General features: G+C 47.8%; 2 long non-coding RNA genes and 1 other non-coding gene across 6 annotated transcripts in view; 1 reads left to right on the top strand and 2 right to left on the bottom strand.

Annotated features, from left to right (window-relative positions):
• The window catches only part of LOC112586993, a 77,021-nt gene extending 61,296 nt beyond the window's left edge, over window positions 1–15,725 (top strand). For 3 of the 4 annotated variants that reach the window (XR_006553545.2, XR_006553546.2, XR_003111541.2), the window contains 2 exons: window positions 12,864–12,963; window positions 14,958–15,725. This is a non-coding gene — a long non-coding RNA (uncharacterized LOC112586993). Of the gene's footprint in view, window positions 1–11,117; window positions 11,622–12,863; window positions 12,964–14,957 lie in introns of those variants that run through there. The other variant, XR_006553547.2, reaches the window with a different exon arrangement.
• Window positions 15,726–16,190: 465 nt separating this feature from the next.
• On the bottom strand, window positions 16,191–16,262 carry TRNAC-ACA. Its single transcript has one exon. It is a non-coding gene; the product is annotated as a tRNA-Cys (tRNA).
• Window positions 16,263–16,938: 676 nt separating this feature from the next.
• The window catches only part of LOC123335167, a 33,049-nt gene continuing 30,078 nt past the window's right edge, over window positions 16,939–19,909 (bottom strand). The window contains exon 3 of the long non-coding RNA XR_006553549.2: window positions 16,939–17,008. This is a non-coding gene — a long non-coding RNA (uncharacterized LOC123335167). The remainder of the gene's footprint in view (window positions 17,009–19,909) is intronic.

Here is a 19,909-nt window from a genome sequence, read left to right as displayed (position 1 = left end):
CTTGCCTGGAAAATCCCACGGACAGAGGAGCCTGGTGGGCTGCAGTCCATAGGATCGCTGAGGGTCAGACACGACTGAGCGACTTCACTTTCACTTTTCACTTTCATGCATTGGAGAAGGAAATGGCAACCCAGTCCAGTGTTCTTGCCTGGAGAATCCCATGGACGGGGGAGCCTGGTGGGCTGCCGTCTATGGGGTCGCACAGAGTCAGACACGACTGAAGCAACTTAGCAGCAGCAGCAGTTGCTTTACAATGTTGTGTTAGTTTCTGCTGTACAGCAAAGGGAATTGGCTATGTGTATACATACATCCCCCCTGTTTGTATTGCCTTCCTACTGAGGTCACCACACAGCATTGAGCTCCCTGTGCTATATGTAGGTTCTCGTTAGTCATCTATTTCATACATAGAAGTATATGTATGCAAGTCCCAGTCTCCCAGTTCACCCAGTCTCCCCTTCCCCACCCCCTTGGTAACCATAAGTTTGTTCTCTACATCTGTGTCTCTATTTCTGCCATGCAAGTAAGTTCATCTCTACCATTTTTCTAGACCCCACACACAAGCGATATTATTCGATATTTGTTTTTCTTTTTCTGACTTACTTCACACTGTAAGTCAGTGTGATTGTTTAACAACATACATTACAATCACAAATCACATTACAATGTGATTGTGATGACAACAATCTCTAGGTCTGTTGTGTCTCTGCAAATGGCACTATTTCATTCCTTTGTATGGCTGAGTAATATTCCATTGTATATACGTACCTCATCTTCTTTATCCATTCCTCTGTTGATGGACATCTAGGTTGCTTCCATGTCCCGGCTATTGTAAATAGTGCTGCAATGAACATCAGGGTGCATGCCGCCTTTTGAATTATGGTTTTCTCTGGATATATGCCTAGAAGTGTTATTTCTGGGTTGTATGGGAGCTCTATTTTTAGTTTTTCAAGGAAGCTCCATACTGCTCTCCAGGCTTCCCAGGTGGTACTAGTGGTAAAGAACATGCTTGCCACTGCAAGAGACATGAGGTGCGAGTTTGATCCCTGGGTCAGAAAGATCCTCTGGAGGAGGGCATGGCAACCCACTCCAGTATTCTTGCTTGGAGAATCCCCATGGACAGAGGAGCCTGGTGGGCTACAGTTCATGGGGTCGCAAAGAGTCAGACACAGCTGAAGCGACTTAGCATAATACTATTCTCCAGAGGAGTTTTACCAATTTACATTCCCACCAACAATGTGAGAGGGTTCTCTTTTCTCCGCACCCTCTCTGGCATTTCTTGTTTGTAGAATTTTTGATGGTGGCTATCTGACCGGTGTGAGGTGATACCTCATTGTAGTTTTGATGTGTATTTATCTAATAATTAGTGATGTTGTGCATCTTTTCGTATGTTTATTGGCCATCTGTCTGCTTCCTTCTGCCATACTTAAGGACTTGTGTGGTTAGATTGGGCCTGCCCTATAATGAGGATAACTTTGTCTGAAGATCCTTAATTACAAAGTTCCTTTTGCCAGACAAGGTAACACATTCACAGGGCCCAGCGATTAGGACATCTTTTGAGGGCCATTATTCTGTCTATCAAGCTCCTCACTCAGAGTGAAACCCCAGATCCTTACCAAGGCCATGAGATCCTGCACACTCTGCCCCCGTCGCCTCCCTGCCCTCATTTCCCTCCACCTCCTCCCCTCTCTCCCTCCCTCCCGTCACAGGGCCCACTCCACTGTTCTCCAAACTCATCAGGCACATTTCTGCCACAGGGCCTTTGCACAGGCTGTTCCCTCTGCCTGGATCAGCCTCTCCCAGATATCTGCCTGCCTTCTCCCTCACCTCTTCCAAGTGTCCCCTCACCTGTCCCCTCCCCAGGGCAGTCTTCCCTGTTACACACAACTCCCCTACCACTGATTTACAACCATTACCAACCCCTATCACAGCTTTGTTTTTCTGTATCACACTCACCACCTTGAGATACAGCCAGAGATGTTTACTCGTTGTTTGCCTTGTCTCTTATCTGTCTCTCCCACCTATCAGAGGACGTCAGCTCACCAGGGGAAGTACTGGTCCATGGCCCAGGGGTTGGGGAACACTGCTTTAACATATGAATGGTGGAGGAAGCATATTCAGTCCATAACACAGGATTACAGAGCTACTGAGTGCTGGAGCTGAGATTCAAGCCCAAGCTCCTACCCACTGATTCTTATAGAGGATGGAGAAGCAGAAAGCTTGCAGAGGGAAGAGAGAACAGATCAGAGAGCCAAGAGAATGCCCTGATCTCTACCCAAGAAACCTGAGCCCACTTGGGGCCAAGAGCACCCTAAGGTTTTTCAGTGTGAGTTGTTGCTTTAAACCCTAAATTGGACCTGGTCATTCTTTTGCGCAAACCCTCCATTGGCTTCTCATCACTCTTAGAAAAAAGTATGGGCTCCTCCCCATGACCAATGAGCCCCTGTCACCTCCCTGCTCTCATCTCTTGTCACCATCCTCCCTGACTTCACTCCAGCCCCCTTGATGCTTCTCAAACACACCCAGTGAGTGCGAGCCTCAGGGCCTTTGCACATGTTTTTGCTGGCATTTGCAGGGCTTGCTCTCTCTTCATTCAGGTTTCAGCTTCAGGCATAGACTGTTTCCTAAATTTCCTTTTTCCTTATTTTTTTTGGTAAGGAATTCTTTTTCATTGTGATAAAATACCCATAGAAAAAGTTTAGTACGTGAAGTATATTCACAATGGTGTATTCAACCATCACTATTGTCTAGTTCCAGAACTTTGTCATCACTCTCAATGGAAACTCCATCCATGCTCATTGTTCAGTCATTCCCCATCCCCCCTCCACTTTCCTTTTTTTGGTTTTGTTTTGTATTTGGCTGCACTACATCTTGATTGTGAGATCTTCAGCTGCAGCATGTGGGATCGTTCCCTGACCAGGAATCAAACCCAACCCCCCTGCACTGGAAGCGTGGTTTCTTAGCCACTGGACCGCCAGGAAAGTCCCTGCACTGGGTCTTTTTTGCTGCACTCAGGCTTTCTCTGGTTGCCCTGAGCGGGGACTACTCTTCGTTGCAGTGCACAGATGCCTCTCTGAGCTGGTTTCTCTTGTTGCAGGGCATGGGCTCTAGGCACTTGGGCTTCAGTAGCTGTGGTGCTCAGGCGTGTGGAATATTTCCAGGCCAGGGATTGAGCCTGTGTCCCCTGCATTGGCAGGTGGGTTCTTAGCCACTGGACCATCAGGGAAGACCCTGTCTTTGTACTAATAGAACAATCCCATTTTTTAAGCTAGGTGCACAGCCATCCAAGAAAAAGACTACATTTCCCAGCCTCCTTGAAGCTACGGCAATGTGACTTTATTCTGACCAACCACACGTGAGCAACTGGCAATGAGTGCACCCTCTGGGCAATGCCCTTGAAGGGGAGGGGTGGAGCCTCCTCCTGACCTTTCCCTGTGCCGTTGGCTGGATGTGATGAGGGATCATCTTGTCCCACTTTAGAGGTAGTAGAACAGAAAACAGAAAGAGCCTGTGTGGCTACCACAATGTTACCAACTATTCCAGCCCTGGACCATTTATACCTAGCTTAATAAGTGAATGCTTAATAGACCTATTTCTTATTTGAGCCACTGTAACATTAGGTTTCTGTTCTAGTAGCCAAAATATTTTTTTGTTTGTTTTTAAAAATATATTTATTTGACTGTACTCAGCCTTAGTTTTGGCACGTGGAATCGTCAATCTTTGTTGCAGCATGTGGGATCTCTTAACTGTGGCATGTGGAATCTAGTTTCCTGACCAGGGATCAAACCCAGGCCCACTGCATTGGGAGTAGGGGATGGTCTTAGCCACTGGACCATCAAGGAAGTACCCAAAATGATATTGTAACTAATACAGAATTTGGTAGTAGAATCTAAACTAGGTGGAATTTCCTTGGCAAGTGGGCAACTGGTGATGACTGAGATATGACAGGTGAGGAAATGCATGGCCTCTGTTATGCAGAGACAAAACATTTAGGAAGCCTACTGCTATAGACAGAATGTATGAGCCCCTCCAATTGAGAGACTGAAACCAAATCACCAGTGTGATGGTATTAGGAGGTGGGGGCTTTTGGGAGGTGATTAACTCATGAGGGTGGAGCCCTTGTGAATGGGATTAGCACCCTTATGAAGAAAACCCTGGAGAGCTCCTGGCCTCTTCCACCAAGTGAGAACATGGGGAGAAAACAGCCATCTATGAAGCAGGCCCTCACCAGACACCAAATCTGCCAGGACCTTGATCTTGGACTTCCAACTGGGATAAATAAATGTCTGTTGTTTATAAGCCACCTGGTTTGCAGGATTCTGTTATAGCTGCCCAAACAGACTAAGACACCTGCCATCTGTCCTATCCTTGAAGACAGTGTGTAGCTCTAGGGAGAGTGGTTGTCTTTCCAACACAAACCATGCACCAGTTATGACTATTACGTGAGTCAGAAATAAACTTGTATGTCCTTGAAGCCATGATAATGTTGCCCTCAGGCTTCCCTGGTTGCTCAGCAGTAAAGAATTCACCTGCCAATGCAGGGGACATTGGTTTGATCTCTGGATTGAGAAGATCCCCTGGAGAAGGAAATGGCAACCCACTCTAGCCTTCTTGCCTGGGAAATCCCTTGGACAGAGGAGACTGCCAGACTACAGTCCATGGGGTTGCAAAGAGTCGGATAGGACTTAGTGACTAAAGAACGACAACATTGCCCTTGCTCTCCATGTCCATTCAGCTTCTGAGTTCAGATGGCAAGAGTCTGGATGGCCAGTTCAGATAGTGATGGAGATTGCATTTTCCAAATAGCAGACTTCTGGGCAGGGAAGGGTACCTGCTTTTGGGGGCCTTGTTGTTACAGCAGCCTAACATTTGCCTTAACTAATACTCACTCACAAAATGGACTGCTTCCTTTATTGAGTATTACAAGGATTCAAGGAGGGAATACACACACAGCACCTACTGTGTGCCAGGCACACAGTAGGTGCTTAGTAAATGGTCATTGATTTTTCCCCACCATCATCACCTCTGGTTTAGGGAAAGAGATGTTCCTTCTCAAACTTCTGGGGAAGATGCTTTGGTATCTCTTGTTTCGAGACAAAAAGACTGGTCCCCAGACTGGCTTCCTCTCCAGCCACAGCTCCCATCTGGCAGCCCCCCTCCCCACAGCTCATTCACTCTCCTCTCTCTTCTTCTAATAATGCTGTTCCCTCCCAGTACTCCTTCTTGCCTGATTATTTCCTTTCACCCTGCCCTTATTCCTTCCTTGAATTCCCCTCCACCAAAGCTGTAAGCTCACGGCCAACAGCCAGCTGCACAGATGAGGGCCAGTTTCTCACAAAACTTTTTATGAACCTCCCTTGACTACTAAGTGGTTAAAAATATCCACTCCGCCCAGGCAATTTTGCTAAGCTGGTGTCAGGGGGAGAAAGGGAGACGCAGGAGAGCTCACAAATGAAGCAAATTGCTGAAAATCGGATTTTTACTGTCTTATCTAGGAGCCACATGAGAGGAGAGGAGATTGCAATTTCTGCCGGAACTTTCTCACATCCCCGTGTCTGAGGCGAGAAAGTGGCAGAGAGGAGGGGAGAGGCGAGTGAGAGAAGAGAGAACAGAAGGAAAGAGAGAGGCTAGGGATTTCCCTGGCAGCCCAGTGGTTAATGCTCCACACTCCCACTGTAGAGGGTGTGGGCTTGATCCCTAGTCAGAGAACTAAGATCCCACAGGTTGTGTGGAGCAGTGGAGGAGAGAAAAAAAAAATTAGAGGCTCAAGAGGGAGAGAGCGAGAAGGTCTGGATGCTGCAACCCCAACCTGGGGCACTTACTCGGGCTGCATCTCTCTCAATGGCTCAGCAGGTAGAGAATCCGCCTGCAATGCAGGAGACACAGGAGGTTGAATCCCTGGGTCAGGAAGATCCCCTGGAGAAGGAAATGGCAATCCACTTCCTTCTTGCCCGGAAAATTTTTAAGTATTTTCAGTAAAAAAAAAAAAAAAAAAAATCAGTATTTTTTTCAGTATTCTTGCCTGGAAAATTCCATGGATAGAGGAGCCTGGCGGGCTACAGTCTGTAGGGTCACAGGAGTCAGACACAAGTGGGCACACACACAGATCTCTCTCAAAGCCCCTTTGGTCACAGCATCCAATTTTTTAAAACTTTATTAGTATTATTATTATTTTGGCTGCCTGGCATGTGGGGTCTTAGTTCCTCGACCAGGGATCAAACCTGTCCCCCTGCATTGGAAGTACAAAGTATTAAGCACTGGACCACCAGGGAAGTCCAGCATCCAGTTTTAACTGCTCAAGTTGGTGTAATAGGGAGGAACCACTCACCCACTTTACTGATGAGAAAACTGAGGCTCAGAGAAGGAAGCCTTTGCTCAATCATAGAGCTGACTCGCTCGATGACTAAATGAGAGTCTAGAACAGGGGTGGGGAAATTTTTTCTGTAAAGGATCAGAGTAAACATTTTCAGCTTTGGAGGCTACATGATCTCTATAGCAAAGACTCAACTCTGCCCTTTTATGGTGCCATAGACAACAAGTAAAGGAATGGGCATCTCTGTGTATCAATAAAGCTTTATTTACAAAGCCAAGTGGGGAGCTTCCCTGGCAGTCCAGTGGTTAGGGCACCATGCTTCCACTGCGAGGAACACAGGTTCAATCCCTTGTCAGGGAGCTAAAATCCTACGTGCCACTGGACGTGGCCAAAAAAATAAATAAAACAAAACCAAGTGGCCCACTGGATTTGGCCTGGGGCCTTAACTTGCAAACCTCTGGTCAAGTGCTATACTGTCCAAGATGGTAGCCACCAGCCACCTGTGGCTACTTATACTTAAATCATCTGAAGTAAGCAAAACTAAACATTCAATCCCTCAATCATGATAACCATGATTCAAGTGCTCAATGGCTGGACTTCCCTCGTGGCTCAGTGGTAAAGAATCTGCCTGCCAAGTCAGGGGACACAGGTTCAATCCCTAGTCTGGGAAGATTCCGCATGCCTTGGGGCAAATAAGCCAGTGCAGCACAGTTACTGAGCCAGCGCTCTAGAGCCTGTGCAACAAGAGAAGCCTCCACTCGCTGCAACTGCAGAAAGTCTCATGTAGCAACGAAGACCCAGTGTGATCAAAGAAATAAATAAACTTTGTAAAAACGGAACTCAAAGGCTGCGTGTGGCCATGCATGGGGGTACTCTTAGATAGCCCAAAAGGGACCATTTCTATCATCACAGAAAGTTCTATTGCACAGTGCTGCTCCAGAGCTTCTGTCTCTAGACCAGGGGCTTCTCTGGTAGCTCAGTGGTAAAGAATCTGCCCGCCAATGCAGGAGATGCAGGAGGTGCGGCTTCGATCCCTGGGTCAGGAAGATCCCCTAGAGGAGGCAATGGCAACCCACTCCAGTATGCCTGCCTGGGAAATCCCGTGGACAGAGGAGACTGGCGGGCTACAGTCCAGGGGGGTCACGGAAGAGTCAGAGACGACTGAGCACACACACAATGGGCTTTTTACTTTGCTTCCTCACCTCCCCACACATCTCTATTCTATAAAATAGACACGACTGAGCATGCATGCACGTGTTTTCTATTAATAGTAGTTGAAGAAATGATATCTGGGTCTGTGGAAAGGCCTTTATACTTTCATTTATTCAAACAACAAACATTTTGACCACTGTTCTCTGAGTGCCAGACCCTGCTGTTGGTGCCAGGGGCACAGAGAAGATGGAGACAGGCCCATTCTGGATTCATTCATTGCTTTTTTTGTCTCTCTGAATCACCTTCCACCCACATATCTGTGTGGCATCCTCCAATGCTTCATTCAGGTTTTCTCTATTGCCACCTCCTCCAGGAAGGCTTTCCTGACCACAGAAGCTCAAAAGAGAGCCTCTTTCTCATGCTCTTTACTCTGCTTGATTTCTCTTCACAGCTCTCCCTGAAGCTGTGTTATATATCCACTTATCTGCTTATTTGTTTTCACCTTTTCCACCAGAACTGAAAATCCGTTAAAGCAGGAGTTTAGTTCTGCTTTCTCTTTGACAAGAATGGTGGCTGTGAGCCCATGTTTTGGAACTGACTGCCTGGGTTTGCATACTTCCCTCCCTTCTTGCAGGCTGTATGATGTTCAGCCAGATGCTTGGGCTTTGTCCATCTCCGTTTCCTCACCTATAAAATGGAGATAATAATAGTATGTTGAATGGTGGCCCCCAAAGACACACCCATATGCTAATGCCTGGACTCTATGAAGTGATCATATTTTGAAAAAGGATCTTTGCAGAGAATTCCCTGGTGGTTCTGTGGTTAGGACTCGGTGCTTCCACTGCAGTGGGCATGGGATCTATCCCTGCGGGGAACTAAGATCCAACATGCCTCATGGCACAGCCAAAAATAAGAAAAGGAAAGGGATCTCTGCAGATGTATTAAGTTAAGGATTCGAGATGAGGTCATTATCTTGGATTATCTAGGCAGTCTCTGAATCCAATGACAAATATTCTTATAAAAGAAGAGAAAGGGAGACAGGTAAGAACATGATCCAACCTAGAAGTGACACACGTTGGTTCTGCTCAAAATTTATTGGCCAGAACTCATCATGTGGACCCAGTTAATTACAAGGGGGCCAGGAAATGTGATTCTGCCTAGAATGGGGAGAACTGGAAATATTTGGAGAACAGCAGTCATGACTTAAACACACGGCATGGAAGGGTGGTCTGGAGAGACAGGGAGAACTCCAAACCCAACATTTAGTGACTGGGTGGATAAGGACCCTGTAAAGGAGGTTATAAAGGTAGGGATGAGGTGGGCTCTGAGACTTTTCTGTGTGTTGTTCTGATGGCTGCTACAGGCAGAGGAAAGGTGACCCTAAAAAGGGCCAGGAACTGAGTGATGAGAGCACGTGAATGGCCAGGCTGGAGATCTTCCCTACAGTGGTCCAATAGTCCATCCTCCCCAATATCCCACTGCATTAGATAGGCTCAGGCTAGGAAGACAGAATCCGCTCTAGGTATTACAACAAGAAGGGATTTAATGCTAGAAATCAGCCTGCAAAACAACTAGAAGGGTTAGAGGAAGACCTGCCAGCATCCAAGAAGGCAGAGCCCACAGGAACCAGGGAGAATCGTTGTTGTTCAGTTGCTAAGTCATGTCCGACTCTTTGCAACTACATGGACTGCAGCACGCCAGGCTCCTCTGTCCTCCACTATCTCCCAGAGTTTGCTCAAATTCATGTGCATTGAGTTGGTGATGCTAAACATCTCATTCTCTGTTGCCCCCTTCTCCTCCTGTCTTCAATCTTTCCCAGCATCAGGGGCTTTTCCAATGAGTTGTCTCTTCATATCAGGTGGCCAAAATATTGGAGCTTCAGCTTCAGCAACAGCCATTCCAATGAATATTCAGGGTTGGTTTCCTTGAGGGTTGACGGGTTTGATCTCCTAGCACTCCAAGCGACTCTTAAGAGTCTTCTCCAGCACCACAATTCAAAAGCATCCATTCTTCAGCACTCAGCCTTCTTTATGGTCCAACTCTCACATCTGTGCATGACTTCTGGAAAAACCATAGTTTTGACTATACGGATCTTTGTCGACAAAGTGATATCTCTGCTTTTTCATATGCTGTCTAGGTCTGTCATAGCTTTTCTTCCAAAGAGCAAGCGTCTTTTAATTTCATGGCTGCAGTCACTGTCTGCAGTGTTTTTGGAGCCCAAGAAAATAAATTCTGTCACTGTTTCCACTTTTTCCCCTTCTATTTGCCACGAAGTGATGGGACCGGATGCCATGATCTTAGTTTTTTGAATGTCGAGTTTCAAGCCAGCTTTTTCAACTCCCAGCCTCAACATCAAAGCGGGTGTTTGCAGGATGATGCCCAGAAGAAACCTCACAACTGTCATTTGCAAGCCCTGAGTTACTGCTCAGAGCATCCCCAACCAGAGCAGGGATGGCTCCTGTTTCTCTCCTGTCTCACCAATCTTCCATGAATGCCTCTTAATTGTAGACTGCATTCTCTAACCCTGCTGACAGTGGAGTTTTAGATGTGTAGTTCCCAGAGGTGCAGAGTTGCTAGCAGACACCCCAGCACACCCCAAAAAGGTGAAACATGGAGATGGTGACGAGAAGGATTCAGAGCAAGAAGTTGGAAGTGATCCTGAGCCATGGTGGGGATCGGACCCCACTCCAGATGTCCAAGACAGCCTCCTTATTCCATGAGGTTTTTCCTCCCCAGGTGTCTCTTAAATTGGGGTCTTCCCTACAAAAGCAACAAACACTGGGCAACAAAATAGAGCCCTGGTGATGAAGGAGATGTTTAAAAGTAAAGAATGGAGCCATATTCATTGGTCAAAAGAAATGAGCTACCAGAGGACATGGAGGAAACTTAAACGTATTACCGAGTGAAAGAAGCCAGTTTAAAGAGGCTGCAGACTCTGATTCCAACTATATGATATTCTGGAAAAAGCAAAACTATAGAGGCAGTCCATAGAAACTTGTTGCCGGGAGTTCTGGTGGAGCTGGGAGGAATGAGTAGGTGGAGCACAGGAGGGTTTTCAGGGCAGTGAAACTATTCTGTATGAAACTTTCATGGTGGATCTGTGACCTCTTGCAAGAGTGAAGCCTAATGTGAACTTTGGACTTTAGTTAGTAATCAATATTGGCTCATCAATTGCAACAAATGTACCACAGCAATGCAAGATGTTAATAATAGGAGAAATTGGCAGGAGACATTTGCAAACTGTCTGCACTATTCGTCCGGTTGTCCTATAAACGTAAAACTGCTCTAAAAAATAAAATCTCCTAATTACAAAAAAAAAAGTAGAGTGACTTCTTGGGGCTGAATCGTGCTCCACTGTGCAGGTGTTCTCTGATGATCAGAAGGAGCCGATTGCTTGAGCTGCCATGAGTGTACTAGGCAGTGAGCTTCCAACCCACTAGCAGTCATGAACTACTCACCTTGAGCAGAGCTGAGGACTAGCCTGGCCTGCTTCTCTTATCTAACTCAGAGGTCTGTCTCCAGGCTCCCTTGGCAAGAACTATCTTGGTCTCTCCTATATTAGTAAGCAAACTGGACCTTAGTTTCACGGTCTGTAAGTGGAGATATAATATGTAGTAGTCAGGACAGCCTAGGTTATGCTACATAACAAACAAGCCCAGATTGCTGAGCTATAAGGGGCTGTGTTTACAGGTTCCAGACACACTGTCAGTAGTCGAGAAAATGTGATTTTCAAAAAAGGATCCGTTATATACGGCAGGCCCAGGTTTGCAGCAGATAAGAGGGGCAGGGCAGATATTTCCGAGTTTCCACTGTAGAAACAGAAAACCCAGAGATGCAGACACTTTCGTAAATGTGGCTGCCGGCCCCCTGCCTGGAGCCAAACAAGGAGACTGAACAGTTTCAAACTCAGCCTCTCCCAGCATCCACTCTCCCGGTCCCAGAGCAAGCCCCATTCTGTTTTTCTCCCTGCCCCACATTCCTTCAGAGCTGGACGTTAATAAACTCATCACTGATGAGCAGGGAACACATCTGCTGAGGTTTTAATTACAGCAGAAAATTGGCCCAATTGGTATTTAATGTAGAGTAAGTATTGAGTTAACTGGTCAGGGCAGGAGTTGCTGAGGTTTGCATGGAGGTGTCCTGAGCCCTGCCTGGCTAGGTATCCCTGGGAATCTCTGAGGGCAGGTGGGGGCATGGTTCTTGTTCTCTGGGGGCTTCAGGAGGACCTCGCAGGCCCTGGAAGAGGAAGGGAAGCAGGCTGGGGAAGAGGTGAAAGGACATTTCTAAAACCTCAGCTCAGAGCTCTGCTCTCTGGCCTTGGAAATTTTCTCCCCTGTAATACTTGATCACCAGCTCATACAGGCAGCAGTGGAGGAAGGGTTGGGGCTCCCACATGAAGGTGTAGGAGGTGGGGAAGGAAGTGGAGGTCTGCTAGGACTGGAAGGATTGGGCCCCCAGATGGTCAAGTTTATGCCAAATGAATTAAACTTTCTGAGTGAGGACTGGGGAGGAGAAAGCTCCCTGTCCTTTTACCCAGCTTCCTGTGTCTCCCCCAGAGGATGTGATAGAGCCAAACCTTCCAGGAGAGCTAGTGCTCATGAGAGAAAGAAATGAAAATCCCCAATCAGAGGAAACAGGATAGGAGGAAACAACCCCACCCAGAACCCACTGTGGTTTATGAACTTTCCATACATTCCTGGTCCCCAGGATGACTGCATCTCACCCAGAAAGACAGTTTAGAAATCAGAGCAGAGTCCCTGGAGTCAGGTTGCCAAGACACTATCTCTGACAGTGTCTCTTACCAGCTGTGTGACTGAGGGCAAGTGACTTAAACTTTGCCTCAGTTTTCTTACCTGTAAAATGGGGGTATAATTTCAAACCATTAGGCAAGACTAGGCCCAGCTGCAGAAACAAAAAAAAACCAACGTCTCAGTGGCTGAAAATCACAGTTTATTTCTCACTCGTGTTTTATGTCTGTTTTGGGTCATTGAGGGGAGGCTTTGCACATCATAGTCATTAGTGGGGCATTCACATTCTGAAACATTCCTGGCTGTCACACCAGAAGGAAGTAAGAGCTTTGGAAGTTCCTGCACAGGCAATTCGGAGAAGGCAATGGCACCCCACTCCAGTACTCTTGCCTGGAAAATCCCACGGATGGAGGAGCCTGGTAGGCTGCAGTCCATGGGGTCACTAAGCTCTAGCATGGGAATAATGTGTGTCAGTTTCACTCGCAGCGCATTGGTTAGAACTAGTCACATGACCTCACCCACAAGATGGGCAGGAAGCACCATTCTTGGCCAGCAGCACTGGCTGTTGTGAGTCCATAATGAGTGTGAAGTGCTAAGGATCAGGCCTGGCCCGTAGTGAGCACCCCGTGCGTGTTCCCAATTTTGTGTTTCAGCAGGAAAAGTGATTCCATTCAGATGCCTGTTGTCCTTCTGACACTGGTTGAGCAGGATCAAGATGGACTAGTGGCCAGAAGCCTGGAAGGTACGCTCCAGGTATGCACCAGGTGTATCCCAGGGATGTCCAATCACTGAGGTCCAGGCCAGGGCATACTTGTGCCTGATCCTGAACCTGGACAAGACCATAGAGTTCCATCATGTATTCTGGGCTGGGAAAGGTGAGCTGGAGCCTGCCCTGGGCCAACAGGCACCCCCCAACCCTACAGAGACGCACCCCACCCCACACCATCCATGCTCCCTGGGCAAGGGCAAGTGCTCCTGTCAGCTCCAGCCTGCAGCCCTGAACCTTTGGGAGAGTTAGGAGTCTGCCATACCCCGCATTGTCCTTCATGTATCTGCCGACTGACATCCTTTTCTCTTGATTCACTTGGAACCGAGTCCTTTCACTCACTCAGTTCTCAACCCAAATAGAGGAAGTGACAGATCACAGGTAAGGAAACAGGCTGTCAGAGGCAAAGTCACCCACTCAGTGTCTGCCAGCAGAAAGGGATGGAGGCAGAATTCAAATCCAGGCTGCTCTGTCTATGGAGCTTGTAAAAATGTCTCCAGGGACTTCCCTAGTGGTCCAGTGGTTAAGAATCCATCTGCCAATGTAGGGGACACGAGTATGATCCCTGCTCTGGGAAGATCCCATGTGCCGAGGAGCAAGTAAGCCCTTGAGCCCCAATTACTGGAGCCCACGTGCCCTAGAGCCCAAGCTCTGTAACAAGAAGCCACAGCCATGAGAAAGCCAAGAGCTACAGCTAGAGAGCAGCCCCACTCACCATAACTAGAGAAAGTCTGTGTAATGAAGACCCAGCGCAGCCAAAAAATAAAATTAATTAATTAATATTCTAAAAATGTCACCAGCCTGCCTCTCTGAGGCTGCCCTTGCGTTCCCCACTAGCCACCGAAGTGTCCCACCAGCCTCCCACAACCTTCCCCCTCAACCCAGCCCCTGAGAGCAGCAGTCATGCAGAGGTACTGGTTTTACCATCATCCAACCAGAGCTCCCTTCCAAAGTGGGAACTGAGGCCTCCTAGGCATCCAGGTAGCCACCCCCCCCCCAAAAGGTCACCATCACCCAAGGGCTTGAAAAGAATTGGCAACTCGAGTGAAAGTCCAGGCGCCCTCCGCGGATGCAGCTTAATTACACCAACAGGGCCCAGCCAGGCAGCTCCTGGGCCAGGAGGCTTCCTCCAGCAGCTTCGGCTTCAAGGAGGCACCAGAGAAATGCAGCTTGCCAGCTCTGAAATCCTCATCCAGCCCCTGTGGGAACGGTGGGAGGCCTCGGCCAGCCTGACCAGGAGGGGCCCTTTACCTGGGCTTTGTAGCCACATCGGTGGATTCCCAGATGGGGAGAGGAACGGGCAGTGTCCTGGCATGCTGGCAGGCACAGGGAAAGACGTGCTTGCCTGCCCTTCCCAGGGGGATTCATATATATATATATATATATATATATATATATATATATATATACACATACACATACATACACACACACACACACACACACCACTGCCCCTCCTCTGTTACAGGGGGTCGAGAAGCTCCCCCCACCTCAAAGCTTCCCAGGCTTCCCAGGTTTGATTCCTGCAAGCTAAACCCTGCCTGGGGCCTCCCTGCCCAGAAAGGGCAGGAAAGGAGAGTTAAGGAGGATTTAGAGACCCGCCCACCTGCTGAGAGATTAGCTGAGATCAATATACAGAGAGCTGGGCCAAGATCCCCTGGAGGGGCTCGTTAAGACCCGTGACCCCGAGAGGTAATTAACAGGCTTGCAGGGGTTGGGCGGGAGTACCACCCCACCCCCACCCAAGTGCTCAAGCAGCCCCCAAAGCGAGGGCTGGAGTCCCGGCTCCCTCCTTACTCCTCCACACCAGCCCTCTGTTCCGAATCTGGGTCTTCCAACCAGGTATGCTCCCTGGGGTATTCTGGAGGGAATCATCCGAATAGTCACTATCGTTTATTGGGTGCTTGCTGTGTGCCGCTACCTGTCACACAGTTCTGACCACAATCTGGGAGCAGTCGCTAACACAATATCTACTTTTCAGACGGGGCACAGAAAAGTGAAGGAGCTTGTCCAAGGTCACATCACCAGTAAATGATGAAGACTTCCCTGGTCAGAGAACGAGACGGTTGGATGGCATCACCGACTCGGTGGACATGAGTTTGAGTAAGCTCCGGGAGTTGGTGATGGACAGGGAAGCCTGGCGTGCTGCAGTCCGTGGGGTCGCAAAGAGTTGGACAGGGCTGAGCGACTGAACTGAACTCCCTGGTGGTCCAGTGATTAAGAATCCATCTGTCAATGCAGGGGACACGGGTTCTATCCTTGGCCCCGGGAAGACCCCATACTCCGCAGGGCAACTAAGCCGGCGCACCACAACTTCTGAGCCTGCGCTCTAGAGCCCTTGAACTGGAACTACTGCGCCTGCACGCTGCAGCTACTGAAGTCCATGCGCCTAGAGCCTGTGCTCCACAACAAAGGAAACTGCCGCAACGAGAAGCCAGGGCACCACAACAGAGAGCGGCCCCCACTCGAGGCAACTAGAGAAAGCCCACAAAGCAACAAACACCTGTGCAACCAAAAATAAAAATAATTAATTAAAAAAAAAAAGTAAATGATGAATCTGGGATTCAAATCCAGGCCCTTGGGAACCAAAGCTTGGGCCCCCACCCTTGTGAACTACAGTTGCTTTTACTTTCTCCCCATCCCCTGACCTGCTCAGACTGCTAGACAAGGTAACACCAATAACACCACCATATCGTCCCCAGTTATTTTTATGGCACCTTTAACCACTTAGAAGTCAACTGAGCATCCAGATGAAAGGAAAAAGTAGCTAGGCAATAAAGCACGTACTACCAGCCAAAGCACATAGCCCAGAAGGTCTATAAGCTCCAGGAAGATGGGGATCCCATAAATCTTATCTTGAGAAGCATAAAGACCAGCATGGGGTGAGTGGTCAGTATCTTTTTGTGGAGATGAATCGGACTCATGGTTGTGGCCCTGACATATAGCCTATTTACTCATAGAATGGCAACCCACTCCAGTGTTCTTGCCTGGAGAATCCCAGGGACGGCGGAGCCTGGTGGGCTGCTGTCTCTGGGGCCGCACAGAGTCGGACACGACTGAAGTGACTTAGCAGCAGCAGCAGCGATAGTGAACTCACTCAGTCGTGTCCGACTCTTTGTGACCCCAGGGACAGTAGTCAACCAGGCTCCTCCGTCCATGGGATTTTCCAGGCAAGGGTACTGGAGTGGGTTGCCATTTCCTTCTCCAGGGGATCTTCCCAGCCCAGGGATCGAACCCGGGTCTCCTGCATTGTAGGCAGATGCTTTACCATCTGAGCCACCAGGGAAGTCACATTTACTCATAGTTTAGACATAATAATAACTACCATAATAGTTGGTTATGTTAAATGAGCGAAGGGAACTAATCAAGGTGGACAAACCAACAGTGATGAAGGCAAGAGATGGGAGGAAATCTTCCTGTGTCTGGATTCCTTCTTTTGTAAAATGGGTTATCATAAGGGTTACTGAAAGGTGTATCTTTCAAGTGTCTAGCATGGTGCTTGTCACTTAAATATTAACTTGAATTTTTGAGGAGGCCAGTGTGAAAACTACGAAAACAGACACAAAATCTCAAAAAGCATGGCAGCCTAGGAACAACCTTGTGAGATTTGAGGAGAGCTATTGAACAAGATCAGAACTTGTTTCCGCCACAAAAAGCAGGACTAAGATCCTGTTATTTACAGAAAGCCTAATGGGGATTTGAAAAACTACGTATAACATTGATATAAGTAACAAGAGCTGACATCTATCAGCTCCAGGGCATTGGTACCTCCCTGCAATTGAATGAAATGGATACTGTAATAATGCCATTTATAGAGAAGGAAATAGAAGCTCAGAAAAGTGAAGAAACTTCCCCAAAGTCACCCAGCATACAGTGGTCAGGCTGGGACAAGTCCCAGCTCTGTCTGACCCCAAATCCTGCCCTGAGAAAGATTAAAAGGATAAACACCTGAAGATCAACAGTGATTTCCTCAAGGCCAGAAGTTTGGGCAGAATTTATTGTCTTCTGGTATACACGGAGTATGTTTCCTGCCTGTAATAAGAAAAAAGCCAAATATTAAAAAATTCTCCCTAAATATAGGTAAGAGGAAAGTTCAAGAGGAAGAAGCCTTTTTGGTTAGGGTCCCCACGGGAAGGACAGGAAAACCTGGCGTCCTGCAGTCCATGGGGTCGAAAAGAGTCGGACATGACTTAGCGGCTGAACAACAACCGCACAGAAAGCAGACTCTGAAATTTAGGGATGTGACTTAAGGTCTGTTATAAAGATTCAGGAAAGGCCCTTCCTGGATGTCCAGTGGTTAGGGCCCCAAGCTTCCACTGCAGGGGGCACGGGTTCAATTCCTGGTTGGGAAACTAAGATCCTGTAGCCTTCATGGTGTAGCTAAAAAAAAAAAAAGTTTAAGGAAACTGTAGGAAAAGTTCCTACAACTTCCTGGGGCCCAGTGAGGTTGGGGAACCATTACCACCCCTGGGAGCAGTGGTTTCTGGTCAGGGGAGTGACCAGTTTGCAGGACAGGCTTAGAGCTATCCCCCCACCTCTCCCATCCACCTTCACCTACTGGGTACCTCCTGAATCCACTGGAAGCCAGAGGACCAGGGAGACTCCGATCCACTCCAGCATCCTAGGCTCGATGGAGGGGAATGAAAGTGGGTCTTTTTTTTTCAATTTGGCTGTGCTGGGTCTTAGTTGCAGCACATGCCATCTTTAGTTGAGGCGTGCAGGATCTTTTAGCTGTGTCATATGAATTAGTAAAGCCATGTGGGATATAGTTCCCTGACCAGGGATCGAACCCAGGCCCTCTGCATTGTGAGCCTGAAGTCTTATCCATTGGACCACCAGGGGAGTCCTAAAAGTGGGTCTTGAAGGCCACATGGGAACTAATTTGTCCTACCTCATATCCCCTGGTTGTTGAAGAGTCAACTCTGGTGGCTCAGACGGTAAAGCATCTGCCTACAATGCGGGAGATCTGGGTTCAATCCCTGGATCGGGAAGATCTCCTGGAGAAGGAAATGGCACCCCACTCCAGTATTCTTGCCTGGAGAATCCCATGGATGGAGGAGCCTGGTAGGCTGCAGTCCATGGGGTCGCAAAGAGTCGGACACGACTGAGTGACTTTACTTTCACATATCCCCTCTGGAATGTAAATGAGCAAGGGACAGGATCAGGAAGCCATCCGGACACAAGTCCTGAAGCAGCTGTGACTCTTAACATACAGGAAGTGAGAAGGAGGCAGAGGGCAGGCAGCCCTTCTCTGTACCCTCAGTGGGGCCATGGGTCCATTTTAGAGCTGTCAGCTTGGGTGGTTCAAGGGTCCAGGATTACTAAGAGTCTGGGGAATGCTCTCATTTCCAAGAGTGCTCAAACCTCAGTTCCCTAATCCATGAAATGGGTATAATCATGGCTATGCCACAAAGTCACTGTGAGAGTTAGCGACATCATTACACATAAAAGGACCGGGAACATAAAAAACGGTAATAGACGTATTGAGTGACAGTTATGTGCTACAAGTTGTTTAATCGCTTTTCCCGTGTTAATCCACTTAAGTCTCACAATAACACTATAAAGTAGGATTTAGAGATTCAGTTTTGTGAAAGTGGAAATAGGAAAGTTAAAGAATGAGCTGGGGCCCCACAGTGAGGCTGCTGGACCCTTGACCTTCCTTTACCAAATGCAGTGGTTTTTCTACCCACAACCCCGTAACTCCCATGGAAAAGAACAGATGAACAAATGGAAGAATGTCAGAGCTGGAGAAAGACTATATTTTCTTGGGCTCTTCTTGGAGCTGGTGGCAGGTGGAGGTGGGTGGCTAGTATAATAACCCAGGGAGCACGTGTACCCATCCCTCTCCTTTAAAAAAAAAAAAGTGTTTATTTATTTGGCTGCACTGGGTCTTAGTTGCAGCATGTGGGATATTTGGTTGAGTTATGTGGGACCTAGTTCCCTGACCAGGAATCAAAGCAGGCCCCTTGCATTGGGAGCTTGGAATCTTAGCCATTGGACCAACAGGGAAGTCCCCTCCCTCTCGCTTCTTAACCATTGAGTTCCACTCAGACCTTTCTTGCCAAATCAGGGAGGGGTTTGGGGCAAAACTGGTAGGGGGAAGCATCTTTTTCAAGATCAGAGGAAGGGGGCTTCCCCTCTCCTGATTCTCATTTCACTTTTATCGGGGAAAAGCACCCCCCCATGCGATGAGATGAAGCAATGGTTCCTGGGGGCCTCATGGCCCCATTGCCATAGCAACCAGACTCACTAGCAGTTTCTGGTACAGAAACATTGCTTGGACCCACAGCTTGGGCTGGAGAAGTTGAAGGGTAGAAAAGAAACTTTAAGAGCTTTCTTTTGCTCTGAGAGCGGACCACTTACTCTCCAGGGCCAGTGGAGACTAGAAGTCCAAGTCCCAGGACACGGGGGAGAGGCACTCCCACCCTTGGCCCCCACTCCTGAATCTGGGGCAGCTGCTTAAATTTTCCAACTTTTGTTTGCACCAAAGACTGTTGTGAAACATCTGAGGAGGAAAGTGTCAGGCAGGATTCACTCAGCATATAGGTCACTTATAGCTCTAGGGGACTTTTTCTTTTGTTTTTCTCTTTTCCTTTTCTTCCCTTTGAATGAGGTATAATTTGCATAAGGTAAAGTGATCAGATATTGTTTCAGCTTGATGAATTTTTGTGTGTCTATACCACCCAGCTCAGGAGAGGTCAGGTCCATTCTTCCAGAAAGTTCCCTTACACCCTTTCCTGAAAGTCAGTATTCCCCAATCTGACTCTATCATCACGGGTTAGTTTTACTTGTGCTTGAACTTCATGTAAGTGGAACCCTGTGTCCTCTTCTGTATCTTGTGTATTTCATGTTATGTTCAACCTCCGGTGTTATTAGCCTGTTCTTTTTTGTTGTTGTATTTTGTTGTAAGGATTACTCTGTTTCCTTGCTCTA

Source organism: Bubalus bubalis, chromosome 9 (assembly GCF_019923935.1).
Source record: "Bubalus bubalis isolate 160015118507 breed Murrah chromosome 9, NDDB_SH_1, whole genome shotgun sequence".
Lineage (NCBI taxonomy): Eukaryota > Metazoa > Chordata > Mammalia > Artiodactyla > Bovidae > Bubalus > Bubalus bubalis.
This window is presented reverse-complemented; position numbering and strand designations above follow the sequence as displayed.